Source organism: Microcebus murinus, chromosome 1 (genome assembly GCF_040939455.1).
Source record: "Microcebus murinus isolate Inina chromosome 1, M.murinus_Inina_mat1.0, whole genome shotgun sequence".
In the NCBI taxonomy this organism is placed as follows: domain Eukaryota; kingdom Metazoa; phylum Chordata; class Mammalia; order Primates; family Cheirogaleidae; genus Microcebus; species Microcebus murinus.
In genome coordinates, this window is record NC_134104.1 from 81,409,220 (window position 1) to 81,430,554 (window position 21,335).

At 36.9% G+C, this 21,335-nt stretch overlaps 1 long non-coding RNA gene across 1 annotated transcript in view; it reads left to right on the forward strand.

Moving 5' to 3' along the window:
* Nucleotides 1-2,488, forward strand: part of LOC105855801 (uncharacterized) — a 201,180-nt gene extending 198,692 nt beyond the window's left edge. The window contains exon 5 of the long non-coding RNA XR_012919631.1: nucleotides 769-2,488. This is a non-coding gene — a long non-coding RNA (uncharacterized LOC105855801). The remainder of the gene's footprint in view (nucleotides 1-768) is intronic.
* Nucleotides 2,489-21,335: the final 18,847 nt, after the last annotated feature.

Sequence of the window (21,335 nt, forward strand, 5' to 3'; positions counted from 1 at the left end):
AAGGGCCAGAGTGTCTGAAACAGGGAGTCTTGGATGCCTCTAATTCCTCCAATTCAGTGATAATATCCCCTTCTGCACACACGATTTGCAGAAGGAGCTCGGGTACCCAACGAGTCAAGTGTTTGCAGATGCATCAGAATTAGCCACCATTTAAGAAACCCACCATCCTTCAGAATGAATTTTCTACATGTTACAATAAATTCAATTGAAAAGAAAAGAAAGAGATTTTGTGTTACTTCTTTGCTATACACATCCTCCCACCTGTACGTTCAATGTTTCAAACTACCAAATGCTGAGGGAATTTACCAAGGCATATTATTAATGCCAGCCCATCACCACATGAGCACAAATAGGCAAGATTTGGAGCACTTCAAAACTGACTGCCTAATTTAAAATTGCTTGAGTGTAGTTAATCAATATTTATTTGCTTTTTCTAAGAGATGAAGAAAGCATATTATAGTGCTGATTTCATCATTTATATGTTAAGAAAGAGTACAAAGACAGTGTAGTGGTTCCAATGATAGGCTTTGGAGGCAGAAATATCTGGATTATGAATACTTACAAACTAGAGTCTTAGGCAAGTCACCCAACATCTACCTCACAGTTTCCTCAGCTATAAAATGGTGATAAGAATAGTACTGATTCATAGAGTATACTTTGAGGGTATGTAAAATAGAACAGTTTATAATACATGGCCAAAGTTCAGTAAATGTTATTGTTACTATTACTTTCTTAAGATTTCTCTCTTTTGATCTTTTTTCTCTCTAGTGAGAGGCAGGGATGTGTTACTGCCAAAGGCCAGTGTTGTAAATTCTGAAGCCTAAGGGAGCCACACAGGTAAGCAAGAAGCATGGGTCAGGATTTTTAAAATTTTGAACACAAGTAATAAATGACAACTTATCTATGTCAGTGATTATTACTGTGGTACATAGAACAGTGTCTGCTCTATCCAAAGGGAATGGAGAGATGAGACCACTGTTGCTGAATTTTCCAGAAAAATCTGGATTCTTTAAAATGGTACATCTCTCAATTTTTAAATGTTGGCAATGCATTCCATATAATATAAATTTCTTCCTTTCTTTTTTAATTAATAGTAGGTCAAAACAACAAGGGCAAACCAAACAGGTGCTTAGATTGAATTTATACCATAAGCCATCAGTTGGTAATCTCTGGATTAAAGAATATTAAAATAAAATGAACCTATCTCCAAAAAGTCACTCTAAAATATGCTTGAACCTTGTTGGCAGAGGAGTAAGTTGTTATGCTTTTCTCACTACCTCTGAGTTTCTGTCAATATTTATGTCTTTTTTATCATCCACCCACCTGTCCATCCCTCTTTCATCTATCCATTTGTTCACTGTCATCAAGCTTCAATAATGAATTACTGGATGTTAAGGAGGATTCAAAGATGTACATGACAGAATCCCTCAGCTTAAAGAATTCCCAGCATCTGAGGGGTGTTATCAGGGATGGGTGGTATTATTATACATGAGTGGATGACAGAGATGGGTAGCAGAAAGGAGGATGGAGATGGAGATGATAATGACAGAAGGAGTGAGTGCAAACAAGCCCTTCCAGCTAGAGGATGCCTAGCTCCACCTCTTCCCTCTCTCTACTCCAGTTCCAGCTGCCTGACCTCACTTGCTTAACTCCACATCAGTCATTGTTCATACCCTTCTCTTCCCAACAAGACCCAGGCTCAAAGCTACAGCGATTGCTATCCTTTGCAGACGAAACTACATGACAGAAAAATGGTGCAAAATTCCAGCATTCATTACTTCTAGCTCTTCCACTGTCTTTAGGTAAACTTTTCATCAATTTCTTTAACTAGGATGCTAAGTTTTGGGGTCATTTAAAAATTAATAACATTTAAACATGTCCTTGTTTTTTATTTATGAGATCTTAATATGAAGAATCACCAGAGGATGACGGAGGGGAAATCTAAAAGCTTGGATACAGATGTGACTTCAGCTGCTGCATCTTTATGACCCTGTGTGGCATAATAAAAATATATATATTTGGTCTTTGTCCAGGTTCCTGGAACACATTGAAGTCTCTGAAATTATAAGAATGTCTTTTGTATGCTACTGAGATGATGGGTGGCTGGGATGCCTAGATAGCTTCAGAATAAGGGCTGGTCAAACCAGAAAAAACAAGGTGGAATTTTTGACCCTCCTTCTCTCCATTTCAAGGAAGAGAAGAGAAGCTAGAAATGGAGTTAATTGCCAATAACCAATGATTTAATCAACCATGTGTATGTAATGAAAACCTCCATAAAAATTCCTACACAATGAAGTTCAGAGAGCTTCTGGGTTGATGAGTACACCCATATGCCAGGAAGATCATGCACCCCAACTGCAGAGGGACAGAATCTCAACACACTTCCAGACCTCGTCATATGTACTTCTTCATTTGAATCCTGTCCATTCGAATCCTGTGTAATATTCTTTATAAGAAATGATTAATAGCGAGTAAAGTGCTTTCCTGAGTTCTGTGAACAAGTCTGGTTAATTTTTGACTCTGAGGAGGAGGTCACAGGAAGCTCCTATATATATATATATATATATATATTGGAGAACTGGTTGTTGCTTTAGAAAACCCACCACATATTTGGTATCATAGGTATTGCAAGTAAAAACAATTTCTACTCTGGGTATGACTTTAGGTGAAGTTGAGGTAGAAACATAGATAGAAACAATCTTTAAAATGTTTTCTAACTCTAAAAGCATGTAACAACCATCTTCCATTACTCTTTGGACTCATACAAAGTTTTACTCATAGGTAGTAGGCTGTATAATAATAGTTTGAGCACTACTTATTCACGTGGCAGTGCAAGGCCCTGAGAATAATAAAAGATGAGTGAAACCCCTGTCATTCAGATGCTTATGCTGATGTTGCTACCTTACATTCATGCAGCCTGCCTACTCTACAAAGTATCTTTTTACCCATTGTGTTATTTGATCATTTAATTAGAAAGGAAACCAAGGCTCAGAGGTAAAGAGAATTTGTTGAAGGCTTTACAGCTTACAAGTGGTAGAGCTTGGCTACAACCCTTCTCCACAGACCCCACTCTCCCCGCCTTATAAGTAAAAATCACAACCATAACCTCAGCAGTAGCCATCACCTCTACCACTACAACTAGTGTGTGTGGAACACTTATCATGTGCTGGGAACACATATCTGATGTGTTATATCCCATTTATGTTCTTGTTTAATCTTCCCTAAGTTGTATCAGAATAGCTAATATTTCCCCCATTTTATAGGCTGTTGAGTCTATAGAAGAAAATAACTTATCTAAGATTATAGAAATAGAGCTAAAATGTGGAAGGATTAAAAAACACTTCTGGAAAATGTTCTCTTTTAGCAACGTCAGCAAGACGGGGAAACAGGAGTTCTGCAGCTCACATTCCCCCACATAAATAGTGATCTGGCAGTGCCTTTGTGGGAACTTCGGGATTCAGGTAAAAGGTTGAAAAACCTGAATAAAGCCCTAAGGAAAGCTACTTTGAGGGGGTAGGCCTGTACCATGGTGGTAATCCTAACTGCTGAATGAAAGCCACTCTATCCCCATATGGACTCAGCTCTAGTCCCACTTGGCTACAGGTTGTCCTACAGCCAGCCCTATCTGCCAATGGACCTAGGAGGAGCCACACCTGTCTGTGCCCCTACTTGTAGAACTGCCGAAATTGGATCCAACTTTAGATCCCGAAGTGGCCCTGTGACACAGCTCCAGCTAACTCTACTGCAGCCCACAAGTCAGTCATGCCCACCCAGGGACCCAGAAGGAGACACATCCTTCTATACTCCCAGTAACAGGCCTGCCAACCTTGGTTCTGATTGTGGATACTAAAACAGCCCTGTGATTTAGCTCCAGCTCTGCTCTACTACAGTCAGAGTCAATACTACTCCTGAAGGACCCAACAACATATGTCTGTGCTGCTGGGAGCAAGTCTTCTGCCTTCAGTCCCAGCTGACTCTGATTCAGCCTCATGACTTGGTTCAAAATCCCAACCCTTCTCTGCTGTTGTCCAGGGGCAATACTGCTTGCCCAGGGACACAACAGGAATCTTGCCCAGCTGTAACCCCAGTAATAGGCACCTCCCAACTTGACCTGACTGTACATACTAAAGCAGCCCTGTGACACAGCTCAACCAGGCTCTATCATAGTCTGGAGGCAGACCTACCCTCCAGGGACCCAATCAGAGGCTACACTTCTCAGTATCCCTGATAACAGGCCCACCAATTTACTTCCCAAATGTGTACTCTAAATATGTACTCTAAAGCAGTCCTGTGACCTGGCTCCAGTCCCATTTTGTCATGGTGCTGAGGCAGTGCTGCCTGCCCAGGTATGCAGCAGAAGTCTGTTCAGGGATCTAGTGGGAACCACACCCATCCATTCCCCCGGTAACCAGACTACCATCTGAGGACTTGACTGCCAAACCAGAAACAGCCCCATGTTCTGGCTCCAACCATAGTCCTGGAGGCAGTCTCATTCAACTGGAGATCAGGTAGGAACCATGCCCACCTATTCCCCCCATAACAGACCTAGTAGCTATGGACCCTACTGAGGAGCCAACAGCAGCCACATGATCTGACTTTAGCCCAACTTGCCTTAGATCCTGGAGGCAGTTTTATCAGTTTATGGACTTGGAAGGCAATCTATACCTACTGAAACCAGTCTGTAAAGACAAGAGCAAGCATTTGATCCTTTAGATGCATAGATATCAAGGCAAAACTACACAGATCATAAAGAATCAACATGACACCACAAGGAAACTAATAAAGCTCCAGTAATGACCCCAAAGAAATGGAGACCTGTGAAATACATTACAAAGAATTCAAAATAATTTTTTTAAGGAAGCACAGTCAGCTAGCTATAAGAGAACACACATAGACAACTCAGCAGAATCAGGAAAACAAAACTAGAAGTTCAACAAGAAGATAGATATTATCTTTAAAAATAACCAAACAGAAAATCTAGAGTTGATAAATGCAATGAATGAACTGAAAAATGCAATAGAGAGCTTCACCAGGAGACGTAATCTAGCAGAAAAAAGAGTCTGTGAACTCAAAGACAGGTTATATGAAATTAACAAGTCAAGGGATAAAAAATCAAAAAAGCATGAAGAAAGAGTAAAGAAAACCTACAAGATTTATGGGACACCATCAAGCAAGCCAATATACACATCATGGGAATTTAAGAATGAGAAGAGAAAGAGAGATGAGTGGAAATATTATCTAAAGAAATAATAGCTGAAACTTCCCAAACCGGGGGAGGAATGTGGATGTCTAGGAAACTGAGAAGTCTCCCAACAGGATCAATCCAAAGGATATAATATCAAGACAATTATAATTAAATAATCAAAAGTAAAAGTAAAAGAGAATTTTGAAAGCAGCAAGAGAAAGGCAGCTCATCAAATTCAAAGCAGCCCCCATAAGGCCACCAGTAAATTTCTCAGGAAAACTTTCAGACCATGAGAGAGTAGGATGATATATTCAAAATGCTGACATAAAAAAACTGGCAACCAAAAATACTATACCCAGCAACACTATTTTTGGGAAATGGCAGAAAAAGGAAGACTTACTCAGGTAAACAAAAGCTGAGGGAGTTCATCACCACTAGACCTGCCTTACAAAAAGTGGTGAAGTCAGTTCTTCAAGTTGAAACAAAAGGATGTTAATTAGTAATGTAAATACATATGAAAGTATATAACTCAATGGTAAGGGTAAGTATATAGTCAACTTCAGAATGCTCCAATACTGTAATAGCAGTATATAAATTATTTTTAACTGTAGTATAAAAATTAGAGGTTAAAAACAAAAGTATTAAAAATAACTGTGGATACAATAATTTGACAATGTATATATAATATAAAAATGTAAATTGTAACATAAATAACATAAAATGTGTTGAGGGGGAGAAAAAAGTGTAAAGTTTTTGTATGCAATTAAAGTTAAGTTGTTATTAGCTTAAAATGGATGGTTAAACTAAAGTTTAACTAAGTTAACTAAGCTTTTAAATGTAAGTCTCAAAGTAAAAACAAAAGAAAAACCTCTAGTAAATTCATAAAAGAGAAAGGAATCAAAGTATATCACTATAAAAAATCAAATTACAGGCCGGGCGCTGTGGCTCACGCCTGTAATCCTAGCTCTTGGGAGGCCGAGGCGGGCGGATTGCTCAAGGTCAGGAGTTCAAAACCAGCCTGAGCAAGAGCGAGACCCCGTCTCTACTATAAATAGAAAGAAATTAATTGGCCAACTGATATATACATAAAAAATTAGCCGGGCATGGTGGCGCATGCCTGTAGTCCCAGCTACCCGGGAGGCTGAGGCAGAAGGATCACTCGAGCCCAGGAGTTTGAGGTTGCTGTGAGCTAGGCTGACGCCACGGCACTCACTCTAGCCTGGGCAACAAAGTGAGACTCTGTCTCAAAAAAAAAAAAAAAAAAAATCAAATTACAAAGAAAGACAGAAAGAGAGGAATAAAAGAATGAAGAAACTACAAAACAGTCAGAAAACAACTAACAAAATGGCAAGAGTAAGTCCTTATCTATGAATAATTATTTTATTGTAAATGGACTAAATTCTCCTGTCAAAAGACAGAGTAGCTGAATGGAAAAAAACTCACAAAGATCCAACAATATGTTACCTATAAGAGTCTCACTTTATCTTTAATGACACACATAGGCTGAAAGTGAAGGGATAGAAAACATATTCAATGCAAATGGCAACCAAAAGAGAGTAAGGGTGGCTATACTTATATCTAACAAAATAGACTTCAAGTCAAAAGATTGAAATACTGCATATATGCACCCAACATCAAAGCAGCTAAAAATATAAAGCCAATATGAAAAAAATAAAGAGATAAATAGACAACAATATAATAATATACAATATAATAATAGTACAAAACATCAATACCTCATTCTCTACAAACTCTCAGCTAGACTCACCAAAAAAAAAAAAAATAGAGACTCATAAATGAAATCAGAAAATAAAAGAAGACATCACCATGAATGCTTCAGAAATAAAAAGGATTATTAAGAAAAATTATATGAAAAATTGAATAATGTAGAAAGAATGATAAATTTCTAGAAAATACAAGCTACCAAAACTAAATCAAGAAGAAATGGAAAGCCTGAACAGACCAAAAACAAAAGAAATTCAATCAGTAATCAATTTCTCAACAATGCCAGGATTCCTTCATGGTGGATTCTACTAAGCATTTGAGGAAAAATAAATACCAATACTTCTTAAACCTTTCTGAAAAATAGAAGAAAGGACACTTCTAAATTTATTTTATGAAGCTTGCATCAACCTGTTACTAAAGGGAGACACAAGAAAAGTAAAGTATACGCCAATACCCTGGGAGAATGTTTAGTGTGTGCTTGAAAAGAATGTGTACTGAACATAGATGCAAAAATCCTCAATGAAATACTAACAAACCAAATTCAACAGCACATGAAAAGACTTAAGTGGGATTTATCCTTGGGATACAAGAATCGTCAAAAATATGCAAAGCAATCAATACAATATACTGTACTAACAAAATGAAAAAAAAGAGAATCATCTCAATAGATCCAGAAAAAGCATTTGGCAAAGTCCAACATCCATTCATGATTAAAACTCTCAACAAAATAGGTATAAAAGAAACTTATCTCAACACAATAAAGGTCATATAAAAAAAGTCAATAGCTAGCATTGTAATCAATCTGGAAAAGTGGAAAGCTTTTCTTCTAAGATCCCATACAAGAAAAGGATGCCCATACTCGTCACTATTCAGTACTATCCAACATAGTACTGGAAGTCCCAGCCAGCACAATTAGACAAGAAAGAAAAAAAAAAAAAAAGGAAATATCTAAATCAGAAAGGATAAAGTAAAATTTAAAATTATCTCTGTTTGCAGATGACATGATCATATATGTAGAAAACCTTAAAGACTCACAAAAAAACCTATAATATCTAATAAATTCAATAAAATTCCAGGATATAAAATCAACATATAAAAATATGTTGCATTTCTATACACAGTGAACTATCTGAAATAAAAATTAGGAAAGCAATTGCATTCACAATAGCAATAAAAATAATAAAAGAGTTAGGAATAAATTTAACCAAAGAGGTGAAGATCTGTATACTGAAAATTATAAAACATTTACAAAAATAATTGAAGAAGACACAAATAAATGAAAACATACCCTGTGTTGATGGATTAGAAAAATAATACAATAATATTATTGAAATATTTATACTACCCATAGCCATCTACAGATTCAATGCAATCCTTATCATAACTGCAATGGATTTTTTTCACAGAAATAGAAAAAACAATCCTAAAATTCATAAGAAATCACAAAATATCCTGAGTAGCCAAAGCAATCTTAAGTAAAAACAAAGTAGGAAGCATCACACTTCCTGATTTCAAAATATATTGTTAATACATAAATCAAAATAGGATGGTGCTGGTATAAAAACAGACATATAGAGCAACAGAACAGAATAGAGAGCCCAGGAATAAATCTATGCATATATGGTCAACTGATATTTGACAAGACACAAAAACATAGAGTTTGGAAAAAAATAGCCTCTTCAATAAATGATGTTGGAAAAACTGGATATTCACATGCAGAAGAATAAAATTGAATACAGTATACAAAAATCAACTGAAATTTAATCTAGTGATTAAAGATTTAAACATAAGACCTGAAACTATAAAACTAATAGAATATAGGGAAAAAGCTTTTTGACATTGGTCTGAGAAATAATCTTGTGAATATGACACCAAAAGCACAGGAAACACATGCAAAAATAGACATGTGGGATACTGCATCACACTAAAAGGTGCACAGCAAACAATCAACAGAAGGAAAAAGTAACCTGTGAAATTGGAGAAAATATTTGTAAACCCCATATTTGATAGGAGGTCAATATCCAAAACATATAAAGTACTGAACTCAATAATGAAAAAACAAAAGCCCAGTTTTAAAAATGGGCAGAGGATCTAAAGAGATGTTTCCCAAAAGAAGACATATAAGTGGCCAATAATTATATAAAGGTGCTCAATATCACTTTTCATTAGTGAAATGCAAATCCAAACCACAGTGACTATCACCTCACACCTGTTAGGATGGCTACCAAATGATCTAGCAATTCCACTACTGGACACATAACCAAAGGGAATTAAATCAGTGTGTCAAAGAGACATTTCCATGCACATGTTTAGGGCAGCATTATTCACGATAGCCAAGATATGGAATCAATCTAAGTGTCCACCAACAGCATGGATAAAGAAAATGTGGCATATATATTGTGTGTGTGTATATATGAAAATTATTCAGCATTTAAAAAGAAGGAAATTCTGTTATTTAAAATAAGGCAAGAACAGAAAGACAAATACTGCTGATCTAATTGTATGTGGAATTTTAATACACCGAACTCATAAAAGCAGAGAGTAAGAAGAGTGGTTGTCAGGGGTTGGGAGGTAGGGGCAACAAGGAGATGTTGGTCAAAAGGTACAAAAGGTCACTTACGTGGGATGAATAGATTCTGGTGATATACTGTATATATGATGACTATACTTAATAATACGGTATTGTATACTTGGAATTTGCTAAGAGAATTGATGTTAAATGTTCTCATCACAATAACAAAAAAATCAAAACTATATGTGATAATAGATATGTTAATCAGCTTCATTGTGGTAATCATTTCACAATGTATATGTTTATCAAACTATCATTTTGTATACCTTAAATATATATAATTTTTATTTGTCAAATATATCTCAATGAAGCTGGAGAAAAAGGTTCCCTCTTGCCTCTTTCCTGTCAATCCCCCTACTCAAAGCAAGAGGTATTCTTATTTCTATCACCACAGATTAGTTTTGCATGTTATTGAGCTACACACAAATTATTTCATTCAATCAGAGATGTCTGATTCTGACATATCTCAATACATGGATATAGCAAATGTAACTGGAATTATACCAGAAGACAGGAAAAGGATTGGGGAAACCAGGAAAAGTTTTCTAGAGGAAGGATTTGTGCTGGGTATTAATGAGTGGCCAATACTTGCTAGATAAAAGATGGTCCAAAGATACAAAGGCTGATAGAGCATTTTCAGAAATTAGAGTTTTTCTGGCTGGTGTGTGAGAAAATAGGGTTACAGAGCCCTATGTCACACGATTGTAGGGAACACCGTTCACACTGTGTTGTGTGGCTGCAACCTACTGGAGACCTATTCTGGAGATGTATTTTATATGAACAGTGCTCTTGAAGTTGAGTGATGTGGCAGTCTTGAGAGAATCAGGGTAGAAAAGTAGGCTCTAAATTATGGAGGGCTTTGAATACTGTAGCTAATTTTATCCAGTTGGTAATGAGGAATGTATAGAAAGTTTTCTAGTGCCCTGGGGAGTTGCATGACCAAATTGGCACCCTAGACACTTTCACATAACAATGGGATTGGGCAAGGATAAAGAGATAGAGGCAGAGAGACCATTTAGGAGACTTTTGAAGTAATGGTAAACCTGAATAAGCATGAAGGCAGGGAAAAGAAAAAAGAAGGGTTTTGATCCAAGAATCAGTATCAAGAAAGCCAAGCCTTGCTGACTGATTATATATATGTGGTAGAAGGAGAGAGAGATTTTCTGACTTTTGGAGTTTAAGTGACTCAGAAAGTGGGTACTTATGTCAAAAATATAAAAGTCAGAAGAGTCCATTGGGACCATTTTAGGCACATTGAGTTTGAGATGAAAGCAAATCATGCCAGTAGAAATATATTTGGAAATGTGATTAGACCTTATGAAAGTCCTAAGGGCTAGAGATTTTGGAGGTCTTCCAACTTGCAGAAAGAGTTGAAGTCATTGGGAGCTTATCAAGAGTCTTGCTCCAGTGATTTTTTGGGGGCATGTGTCTGGGACTTCGATACGATCCCTCTACAGTTCTTTAAATGGAATATGTAAATCCATCCTAAAATAGAGCTTCACCATCATCTCAAGAAATTGTTCTCAATGTAAAATAGCTATTGCCCTATGCAAAAGGCTCATGCATGAGTATCAATAATGTTGGCAAAATTATTTTCTTTTAAAACAACTTCTATAAGGTAGAATGACTCATAAAACCCCTGCAAAGTAAATTCATAAATATTGATTAAAGAGATGGCACAGACCAGATGGTGGAGCACCATGATTCCTGGATTCTGTAATGTAACAGCAATCACCGTAAGGGGTCAGTTTCAGGTAGAATATTAGACTGAAAGCCAGCATCAAAATTGTTTCTCTAATTTTTATATAGTATTATATATTATTTATGTTTGTATTCTAAAAATGTTATTTAAATTCTAAAAAGAATATAACAAGATAATATAAAATCTGGGGGAGGAAGGAAATCATCCATTCTTTATAATTATTTTGATATTTATATTTTCATATTGTTGTAATCATTGAATGTATACAATCATGTATCCTTATTTTTGTCCCTTAACATTGGCTCTTCTGTATATTCTATGATGGTCTTCATAGCTATTGGCTTCAGTGGCCACATGAATAAATGCACCAAAACTGATTGAGCCAAGTTCCTAGTGATGGGAATTTAACTTATTTCCACTTTTTCAAAAGAAATAATGCCTTATGTTCTTGTGCCTATATTTCTATAGTTTGAATTATTTTTATGGGTTGGGCTGTCAGAAATGGAATTACAGGATCAAAGAAGACATGTATTTTTATGGCTCTTAATACATGTACCAGAATTTGTCTCCTAAATTTTATTCTGATTTCTCCTGATACCAGCAATGTATGAGTTGTACCATACTATCTCTGCTAGCACTGAATATTATAATTTTTAAGTGCTAATTTAGTAAGTGAATGAACATGCTTTATTTTTATTAAAACCTAAATCTCTTTTTAAGCTAAGACATTTTTTGGTAGCTTTGATTATGTGTGTGTAGCTGCATTTAAACCATTATGTTCCTTCATAAAAGTGATAACATGCATTTCTATCTAAAAAAATTCCAATCAGAAAAATCATGGATTTAGAGTATATCTTTGGAGGTTTTATGGCATGTCTTGACTTTTAAAATGTACTCATTCAACTTTCGTTGAACACTTAGTATATGCCAGCCCCTCTTGCATACACTGGGATACAAAAAGTAATAGACAAGGGGGAAAGGCATTACAAGCAAAGGAATGTGGGGTATGACAGAAAATGATGTTTTCCTAGAACTACACTTATTATTTTGTAGATAAAAGATACTGTGTCAGTTATCTATTGCCATGTAACAAACTACTCTGAAACACAATGGCTTAAAACAACAATGCTTTTAATATTTCTTAATATTGTGTGGGCTGGCTGGACAGTCTTTCTGCTGGCTTTACCTAGGTGCACTCACCTAGAAGGCTGGCTGGGACTTGGCTCAGCTGGGATATCTGGGATGACTGGGCATTTCTCTCTATGAGCTTATTTATTCTCAAGAGGCTGGACCAGGCTGCACTTCTTCATGTGATGCCAGTGGAGTTTCAAGAGGGCAAGCCCAAATGTGTACGCGCTTATCAAGCCTCTGCTTGTGGTACATGTGCTGATGTCCTAGTGGCCAAGCAAGTCACATGGCCAAGCCCAGCCTCAATGTTGGAGGGGGCAACAGGAGGATGTAGAGCCTGGGAGTTGTTAGAAAACAATCTGTCACAGGTAAAATTAGGGAAACAATGGGCAGTGAGATTGCAGATGCCAGATTGCCGCAGCCTTCCTACACTACACTGGGTTAAGATTTATTTTTTTAACAGATCCTTCAGAATAACTGGAAGAGTTTTCATAGTTTCAGAGGTGTGGAAGGGCTTTGCATGAAGATTCCCTGCTCTGATTTCTAGTTTTAGAAAAATCTCTTAGGAAAGCCTGCATGATATTAGACATGAGATAATTAGGACACAAATAAGATCATTATAGCAGGAAGATCATAAAGAGGAGAAAATATAGTTGAGAAATATTTATTAGTAACAGTAGAAAGATTTGTGCCAGGGGCTTTACAATTCTATCTTGCCCATCCTTATAACAATTGTTTTACACAGGTGTAATCAGCTCTATTTTACAAGATTAGGACTGAGGCTAAAAAGAAAAGTAGCATTTTTGTGGTATTTTAAGGCAAGTTTGTGGGAGAGCTAGGATCTAATCCTTCATCTATTTGAAGCCAAAGTCATTGCTTTTTTCACTATCTTACAGAAGAAAGAGAGGCTGGAGACTGACAGTGGTGAATAGGTTATTGTGTCTGATAAAAAAAAAAAAAACTACTAGAGAAAACTTCTCTTTCTTATTTATTACTCATGGGGTTAAATCTTCAGGGAGGAGCAGATGTCCTGGCTCATAGATGCTCGGGTGGAGTGAGGAAGGGAAAACAGGAAAGGAAGAGAGGGGAACTAAGCATAGTGGCTCAACATCTTTGGCACAAACACTGAGGGTTTCTGATGACTGCTCCAGTGGCAGCAAGCTTTGAGCATCAGGACTTGTCCTAGGGAAAATTGCAAGTCAAGAGAGTTATGGTATGATGTGAAGAAGATGGATAATGGAAAGTAATTTAAATTCTGCATTCGTTTGATTTTTTTTTAACACTGAATCACTGATTCGGTGATTTTTTTTTACGCTGACTACTACTCCATTTCTCATTTCTCCCTCTCAACTGGCTCTTTGTGGGTGGGTTACTCTTCTGAAATGCCTACTTCCTTCCTCTTTTGTCTTTCTGTCTTGGTCCCTGGGGAGAATGGAAATTAGCTAAGTGTGATGGGTGTTCAGGAGGCAGGCTTTGGTCCTTGGCCAAGAGAAAACTAATTCCCTTAGGAGTAGCCAAAAGTATCAGCTTCACAGCTTCCCTTTTTAGAGCTGAAAGGGTTTCCTTGTTTCTTCAAAATTCCAAATCAGGGCAGCTACATGTTTTAAGAAATCCATGATCACACCCAAACAAATCTCTCAAATCTATTCAAATATCAATTAACATTTATTAAGCTATGGGAAGGGGAGTCAGATTGGAGACACATAAAGTAGAATAAAACAAAGCCTTTACTTATCAATACAATGAATGCATAGGCTTTAGGTAGTGGGCGTGGGAGGTCAGTCTTTTAGCAGGAAGTTATGTCATGTAAACAACGGTCATACTGTCAAGTAGCTTGAAATAAATGCTAAGCAGAGATATTAATATATATAACCTGATGCTGTGGAAAGGCAGAGAAAGAAAAATTTCGTGAAAGGGAAGACAATTGATCTTTGAGGGACAAGAAGGGGCTAAGAAGAGTGTTCAAGGTGAAGGGCACAGCCTGAGCCAAAAGCACATGCTCAGGAAGTGCCTGATGTGGCTGGGGAATGGCTGGATTGCAGGAGTTAAGAATAACAGATTTTTAGTCAATATAAGAAATCTCAGGGTTTTTTGAAATAAGTCTATTTTTTCTTTATAAATTGTCCTCTGAAACAATATCATTCATTGAAAAAAGTCAAAACATCACTAATCTTAGACCAATTTATCTTGATTGGTTAGATTAAAGCAGGCATAATCATCTACTCCTCAGGTATTTAGCAAAGATGTAACAAAGGATAGCACATCAAACCACAATCAGCTATTATTTGTTATCCCTCACGTACTCTGCCTGGCACATGGTATGTATTTACCAAATGTTTGTTGCTGAGATGAATGGAGGTTATGATGTGATAACAAGCAGCTCTAAAACCTCAGTGGTTTAATACAATGCAAGTTTCTCGCTCATGCTACATGCCTGGTGCAGGTTAGCAGGGAGGCTGCTCATACTAATGACACAGAGACCCACGCTGAAGGAGGTTCCATCTTGACATATGCATCCACAATCATCAAGACAGGGAAACAGGGATGTGGCACATCCTCCACTAGCTCCTCACATTTCCACCCAGAAATGACACATGGGTCACTTTGTCTCACATTTCATTGTCCAAAGCAAGTTATAGAACTAGACCTTACCTCAAAGGAAGCAGGAAAGATAAAGAGAATAAGAATATTTGTGAACAGCTCTAATGATCACCATACTGGGTTACTCACGTAGCTGGTCCCTTTAACTCAGCTTTCATCTTATAAGGACACTTAATAAATGAATTTTTGTGAATGAATATTGTGAAAATACTATTGCTTCTGTGTACATAAACAAAAAGCTAACTTCTATTTATATGTAAATAAAATTATTCCAAAATTTTCCTAATAGAATTCTCTGTTAGTCAAGTAAAACATAGTATTTTGCCTTAAATCACTTTAAATCTCTGTATTGTTTCCATGTCAGTGGCAGCCCACTTGGTATTTCTCGCCTCTTATGAGATGATAGCATTTACTCTAAAAACCTTGTTCAGTCATTGAACATCTTGCAGAAAATTTAGCTAGTGTAGACATATGCCTAGCGCTTGTACTAACATTTTCTATCTTCTATTCTGACACTTATTAGATGATTGCTTTAAAGCTATTTTTGAAGAGAGGACTTGAAAGAGGAGAATGGATCAATCACTGTTTAGCCTGCTAGACCCTCTTTGATGTACGGTAACCAAAAGTCATTCTCATCACATCACAGAAGGTTTAGGTGAGGCAAGCTTGTGATCTCAGCTGAATTCTTAATACACGATAGGCTGTCTAGTGTCCCCACACAGGGGATGTAATTCAGTTTATAATAAAAGCTCAGTGCCCTTATTGCTGTTACTATACACAGCAGACTTACTATATACCATCTATTGTATTTTTTTGGATGAAAGAAAAAGTATTAGATTATGCCCTAACTGCCTTTCAATGTCTACTTAACCAATTCACTGCTGCTAATTAGCATCTGGGTATCCTAATAGGGTAACACCCTGGACAATTCCTAGCCTTTCTTATGTAGCAGACCTCCATAAGATTATTGTCCCTGTGTGGCAATGAACTAATTATGCCCATGCCATGGTAAACATGAGGCTGTTTTCAAAGAACTTGGAACATGCTGGCCATCTCATTGTATTAGCCATCAATTGAAATCACAGAATAAAGTAAAATAAGGTCTAAAGATAGCTTTGTATATTGACCCTTGCTGGAAGAAATGCTCAATGGCTGAGAGAGTTCATAGATAACCTAGTTTCTCATCCTCTCGGCCTCTTGCAACAACAATGTACTTGCCACCTCAGCAGACATATTATATAATCAATACTTAGATGGCCATTATTGCTGTTGGGCATAAAAAATGCATTCAAAAGGCAGAAGAATCTTCTGGAGACTCTCATTCTGTCAACCAGCGCAGTCCTTAGGGAGAGTTTTCCCTCCAAAAGCAAACAGCCGGAGGAAATGTTGACAATGTCGGGCAAAATTTCTAGGGCAGCAAGACACCGTGGGTCTCTTCCCTCCCCCAGCAGAATCCTGGACATAGGACTGACCTTCGCTGATGAATCAAAGGAACTATTTAGGGTGTCCAAATGTTTCCTTTACTGTTTTGTTTCAGGGCTTTCCCCCCACTCCCTAATGTTTTGAAGAGCAAGGATTGAGTCTTTCTATTATCATAACCACACTAATGAATACTAATTGGATATAAGAAAGTTGAAGATACCAAATTAAAAAAAAAACTCTGGCATTGAATATGAATGAATATTTTTCATTGTAAAGATGAGTAAAATAATTTGATGTTGCTCAGATAATTTCACTCAAGGGGTATAAGCTACACTGTCAATTGGAATGGAGTAAGAAAACATTTCATTAAAAAAGCATTTATGGTTTGAGTCTCAATAAGCCATTCTCTGAATTTAATTTTTTATTTGAGAAAGTAGAGATATGGTTGATTTTTCCAGAGACTCTGCTTTTATTTTCTAGAGACTCTGAACAGTTTTGTATGAAGCTAGAATTAGATTATGCTTTCTATGATTAATAGAGCTCTATATTAAAAACTTTATAAATACATATTGATAGAACATATCTTGTTTACTTTATGAAAACCACAATTGTTAGGGGATATGGAATGAGAACATGCATGTTAAAATGCTAACAAAGAAATCTCCTCGCAACTCTCCCCCCAGCCTTCCAAAAAATATATTCAAGTAAGCATGTGGGATTTGCAATCAGGCTGCATCAGGGGGGTCAGAGATCAAAAATAAATGGTGGGCCACAACATGCAGAGCTTTTAAAAAATAATGTCACATTCTTTCATTCTCAGCATAAGAAATGGGCAACTTGTTCAGGGCAAATAATTGTTTGAACTGAGGATTTTATTATTAATCTCTGAAGACTGCTGAATTTAGGGTCACAGTAAGGGTTGATTAGGTACAAGGTGCATAAAGCTCTCCTCTGTCGATGCTATTGAAAGAAGCAAGTAATTTAGATTCAGAATTGGTCTTGGATTGAAGCTCACTCCATTACCGACCATTTTCAATTTCAGCTATACAATAAACATCAAGCTCGGCAAGGAAATTAGTACATTTGGTAATGTATTGGAAGAGATGGGTGGGTCTTTGACAAGATGACACTTATCACCAAAGCTTCAGTTAATGAAACCCTTGAGTGGTATCTGCGTTTGACATATTTTGACATTTTTTGAAATCACATCCAGCATTTTTTCCCCCACAATGTTCTTCTTTATGAGAGAGAGAAAAAATCCACCTATCTTTAAAATGAGTACTGGAGTACTGCAATATTATTGGAAAAAAATTAAAGAGATGCTGCCTGCCACTGACAGGAAGAAAAAGGTACCTTCTCAAAATCTGTAAGGAGCAACAGATTCATAAGACACATTTTATTCAAATGAAGCCCACAATGCATTTTCAGGAGAAGGTTCAAATTTAAGTGAAGCATGTTTGATTATACTTTTCCTAAAAGTACCTTCCACTATAAAATGTGATCTCATTAATGTGACTACAATTTACATTGCTGTAAAAAAAAAAAAGCCAATTTGGGGTAATTATTTCCTGAACAAAATAGTTTTCTGGTTTTTTTTTTCCCCTGTAAGGAAACTGATTGTACCTTAGTAAAGGTAGGACTTTTAAAAGAGAAAATAATGAAGGAGAACAAAAAATAAAGATCATCTATCAAAAAATGAAAAGAAATTGAGAAAGAAAAATTGCGAGGAAAAATAAAGGTACCAAATAAATAGGAGAAAAGCAGACAAGAATGACGGCATCAAGAATGAACAATTTCTGGCCTCAAACTAGTTCTGACTAGATCACATCCCGTATTCTCTCCCCAGAGTTCTCACGTTTATGTATAATTAAATGCTGTTTTATTGCCAAGTGTCCTAGATAATGAAAAACCAGAAAAAGAAGAAAATGCTTCCAAAGTGACCGAAAATTTAGGTTCACACATTATGAGGAGTAGTTTTTGTTATTTACTTTTTAGTTTTTTTTTCTGAAAGCTGGGTGAAATTATTATGTATTCAGATATTTTAAATCTCATACAGCTCTATTGTTCATGCCATGTTTTTCATCCAGTGCTGGGAGAACAATTGTAACAAAAAATACAAAGCGTTCTAAATGGGGGGGCCTTCCTGAACCCTCCAGGACCCGGGTGGCACTTGCAGTGTGGTGGGCCCAGCCGGGTGGTCCCTCTCATCCATCATTTACCCACCATGAGGAGGAGGTCACCTTGAAGTTTGGACTAGGGAATAGGAGAGAGAAAGAGCATGAGGGAGGCAGAGAGAGCAGAGTAAGGAAAGAAAAAGGCTGCTTTGTAAGAGATAGATATTTTTGAAGAATTCAAAATACAGAGAGGAATCTTTTTAAACCTCAACTCTGCAGGTGATTTCTTTAAACCCTCTTTAAGACCCCTACCCTTTCTCACTTCCATAATCCAAATTTAAGACCCCAAATCCTACAACTAAGGAGGAGGGGGAAAAAAAAAAACTTCTGTATTAGCTCCAGGTCTTAATATTGTCATCTCAAAAAGCCGCCTTCGACATTTTGCTGACTGCTGACTCTCACTCCTATGCCCTAAAATAATAATTTTAACATGTAAAATACAATGAACATTTAAAAATTGTTCAGGCTTCTAATAAGCCAGGGTTTGATGATTATTGCTACTGTCCTGCATTCATCCACACCCACAGGTGCGGTAAATTAGTTGAGTGAATTGGGTTTAACGAGGTTGATATATCACCTGACCTCAAGAATGGTATTACAATTCAGGGGCTTTTAATATCACAGGGATAGCCTTTTAGACAAATACGCTCCCTAGAAGTCTTCTTTTTTATTTTGGAAATTTTAATAATAAAACTAAAATAACCAAACTTTGAGTGGGAGGCTATTATGATATTCATTGATGCCATTTAGCTGAGAATTACTGGAATGGCTGGATGGGTTATTCACGGCTGGTATCCATTCTGATGGGCTGATATCAGAGCCATGGCAGTTGTTAAATATTTTGTCACATACAACGTATTTACCAAAATGGTTGGTCACTGATGGAGCACTTATTATAATCATAAGTGATTTAAATTTGTGTATTTGTTTAATCTCTCCCCATCCTCTCCAACACTCACCTCTTGAGAGAGAAAGAGACAGTTTCTCTGCTTAGGGCAGTTCTTGCCACGTAGTAGCCACTTAAGAAACATATTTTTTTGAATGACTGAATTGAGGATTCCCCACATATTCACATTTTAGAATTTGTGACAGCTCTAGGAGAATGATCACTTTCATCTCTTTGTAGCATTACCTGCTTATTCTTTCAGAGTAATTCTGGCATTGACTACAGTAAAAAACTAGAGGAACATTTTTCACTGTGAATTGTTATTTGATCTCCCTGTTTTTCAGAATGCTATCCCTGCGATCAGCTTTGCCTGATGTCCTGGAGTTCAACATCTTTAGAATTAAACCTCCAGTCTTCTGCAGGGTGGAGAAGGAGCAGTGACTTAGCTGCCTTGGGTAGAGGAGAGGATGGGGGCAGGGGAGAGGGGGTAGTTGCAAATTATAGGATTTTAACTTTTCTGTTTTCAGCAATTACCTAAAACTCATTTTCAGAAGATCATCGTGCCTACAGTGCCTAAGTTTTTCTAGACTAATTTGATTTAAATCATCTTGAGTCTGGGCTTCCCAAGCTGCCAGTCTAGGTTTTAGTTTTTAATTCAAAATTTTGTTATTTCTCATCTTCTATTTTCCTTGTCTCTATGTTTAGTCCTTCTGTCATTTTCGTGTGGTTTGGAAGCAGCACAGGTCAAAATATGTGTTGAGTTTTTTATTTCATAGGTTTAATATACTCTCCCCATTTTATGATTATGAAACATCTGATACAAACAATAGAGTGTATCTATTTATATTTTTACATATAAAATATATTTATATATGGAATATACATATGTATGTACATGGAGTCAGCACTTGGTATCTGAGAGGGAGTGGTTCTAGGACCCTCTAATCCCCCTATCCTTGCACAAATACCAAAATCTACAGATGCTCAATTCTCTTACAGTTGGATTTCTTAATCCACAGGCACCCTGTCTGTGCACATACACTATATATAATATAATGTATCTATCTAAAATATATGAAAGATAAAAGAATGATAAAATGAACACCCTTGCATACTGTTGAACTTAACAAATATCCCATGTAGGTTGGGCATGGTGATTCATGCACCAGCACTTTGGGAGGCCAAGGCAGGAGAATCCTTTGAGGCCACGAGTGTGAGACTAACTTGGGCAACATAGTAAGACCCTATTTCTGCAAAAATTTAAAAAAATTATCTGGCTGTCATGGCACATGCCTGAAGCCTCAGCTATTCAGGAAGCTGAGGCTGGAGGAACCAAAATTTGGAATAGCAGTTACCTTTAGTTGAGAGGAAAGAGATTACAGGGAGAAGTACATGGGATATTTCTTTCTCCTTTTTTTCCAGAAATAAGATCTCTGTCATCCAGGGCTGGAGTACAGAGGCATGACTATAGTTCATTGCAACCTCAAACTCCCATGCTCAACTGATCCTCTCACCTCAGCCTCTTGGGTAGCTGGTACAATAGGCAGGAGCCACAGTGCCCTATTCATGTTGTTGTAGTTAAAGTTCATTAAATACATCACCATGACATAATGAATTGCCATCTTTTCAGCCTCTAATAATAGTTTCTTTGCTACTTACCACTCTGCCACAAAGCCATTGGCACAAATCTTAGGACTTTTGTTATGGTAGCATGTACGTTGAAGTAGTAATACGTAAATATCAATTGCTTACAAAAACAAAGAATTATTTCATGCTCATGTTACACAGTTCTATCTTGGTAGTGGGTTATTTGAAGCTTTATTTTTCTGTGTCCCCTCCCAGAATTCAGGATGAAGTGAGCAGCCCTTCTCTGGGACATCCCATGTTTGTGGCAGATGGAGGACGGTATTACCAGAACCATGTGATAACTCTTAACGTTT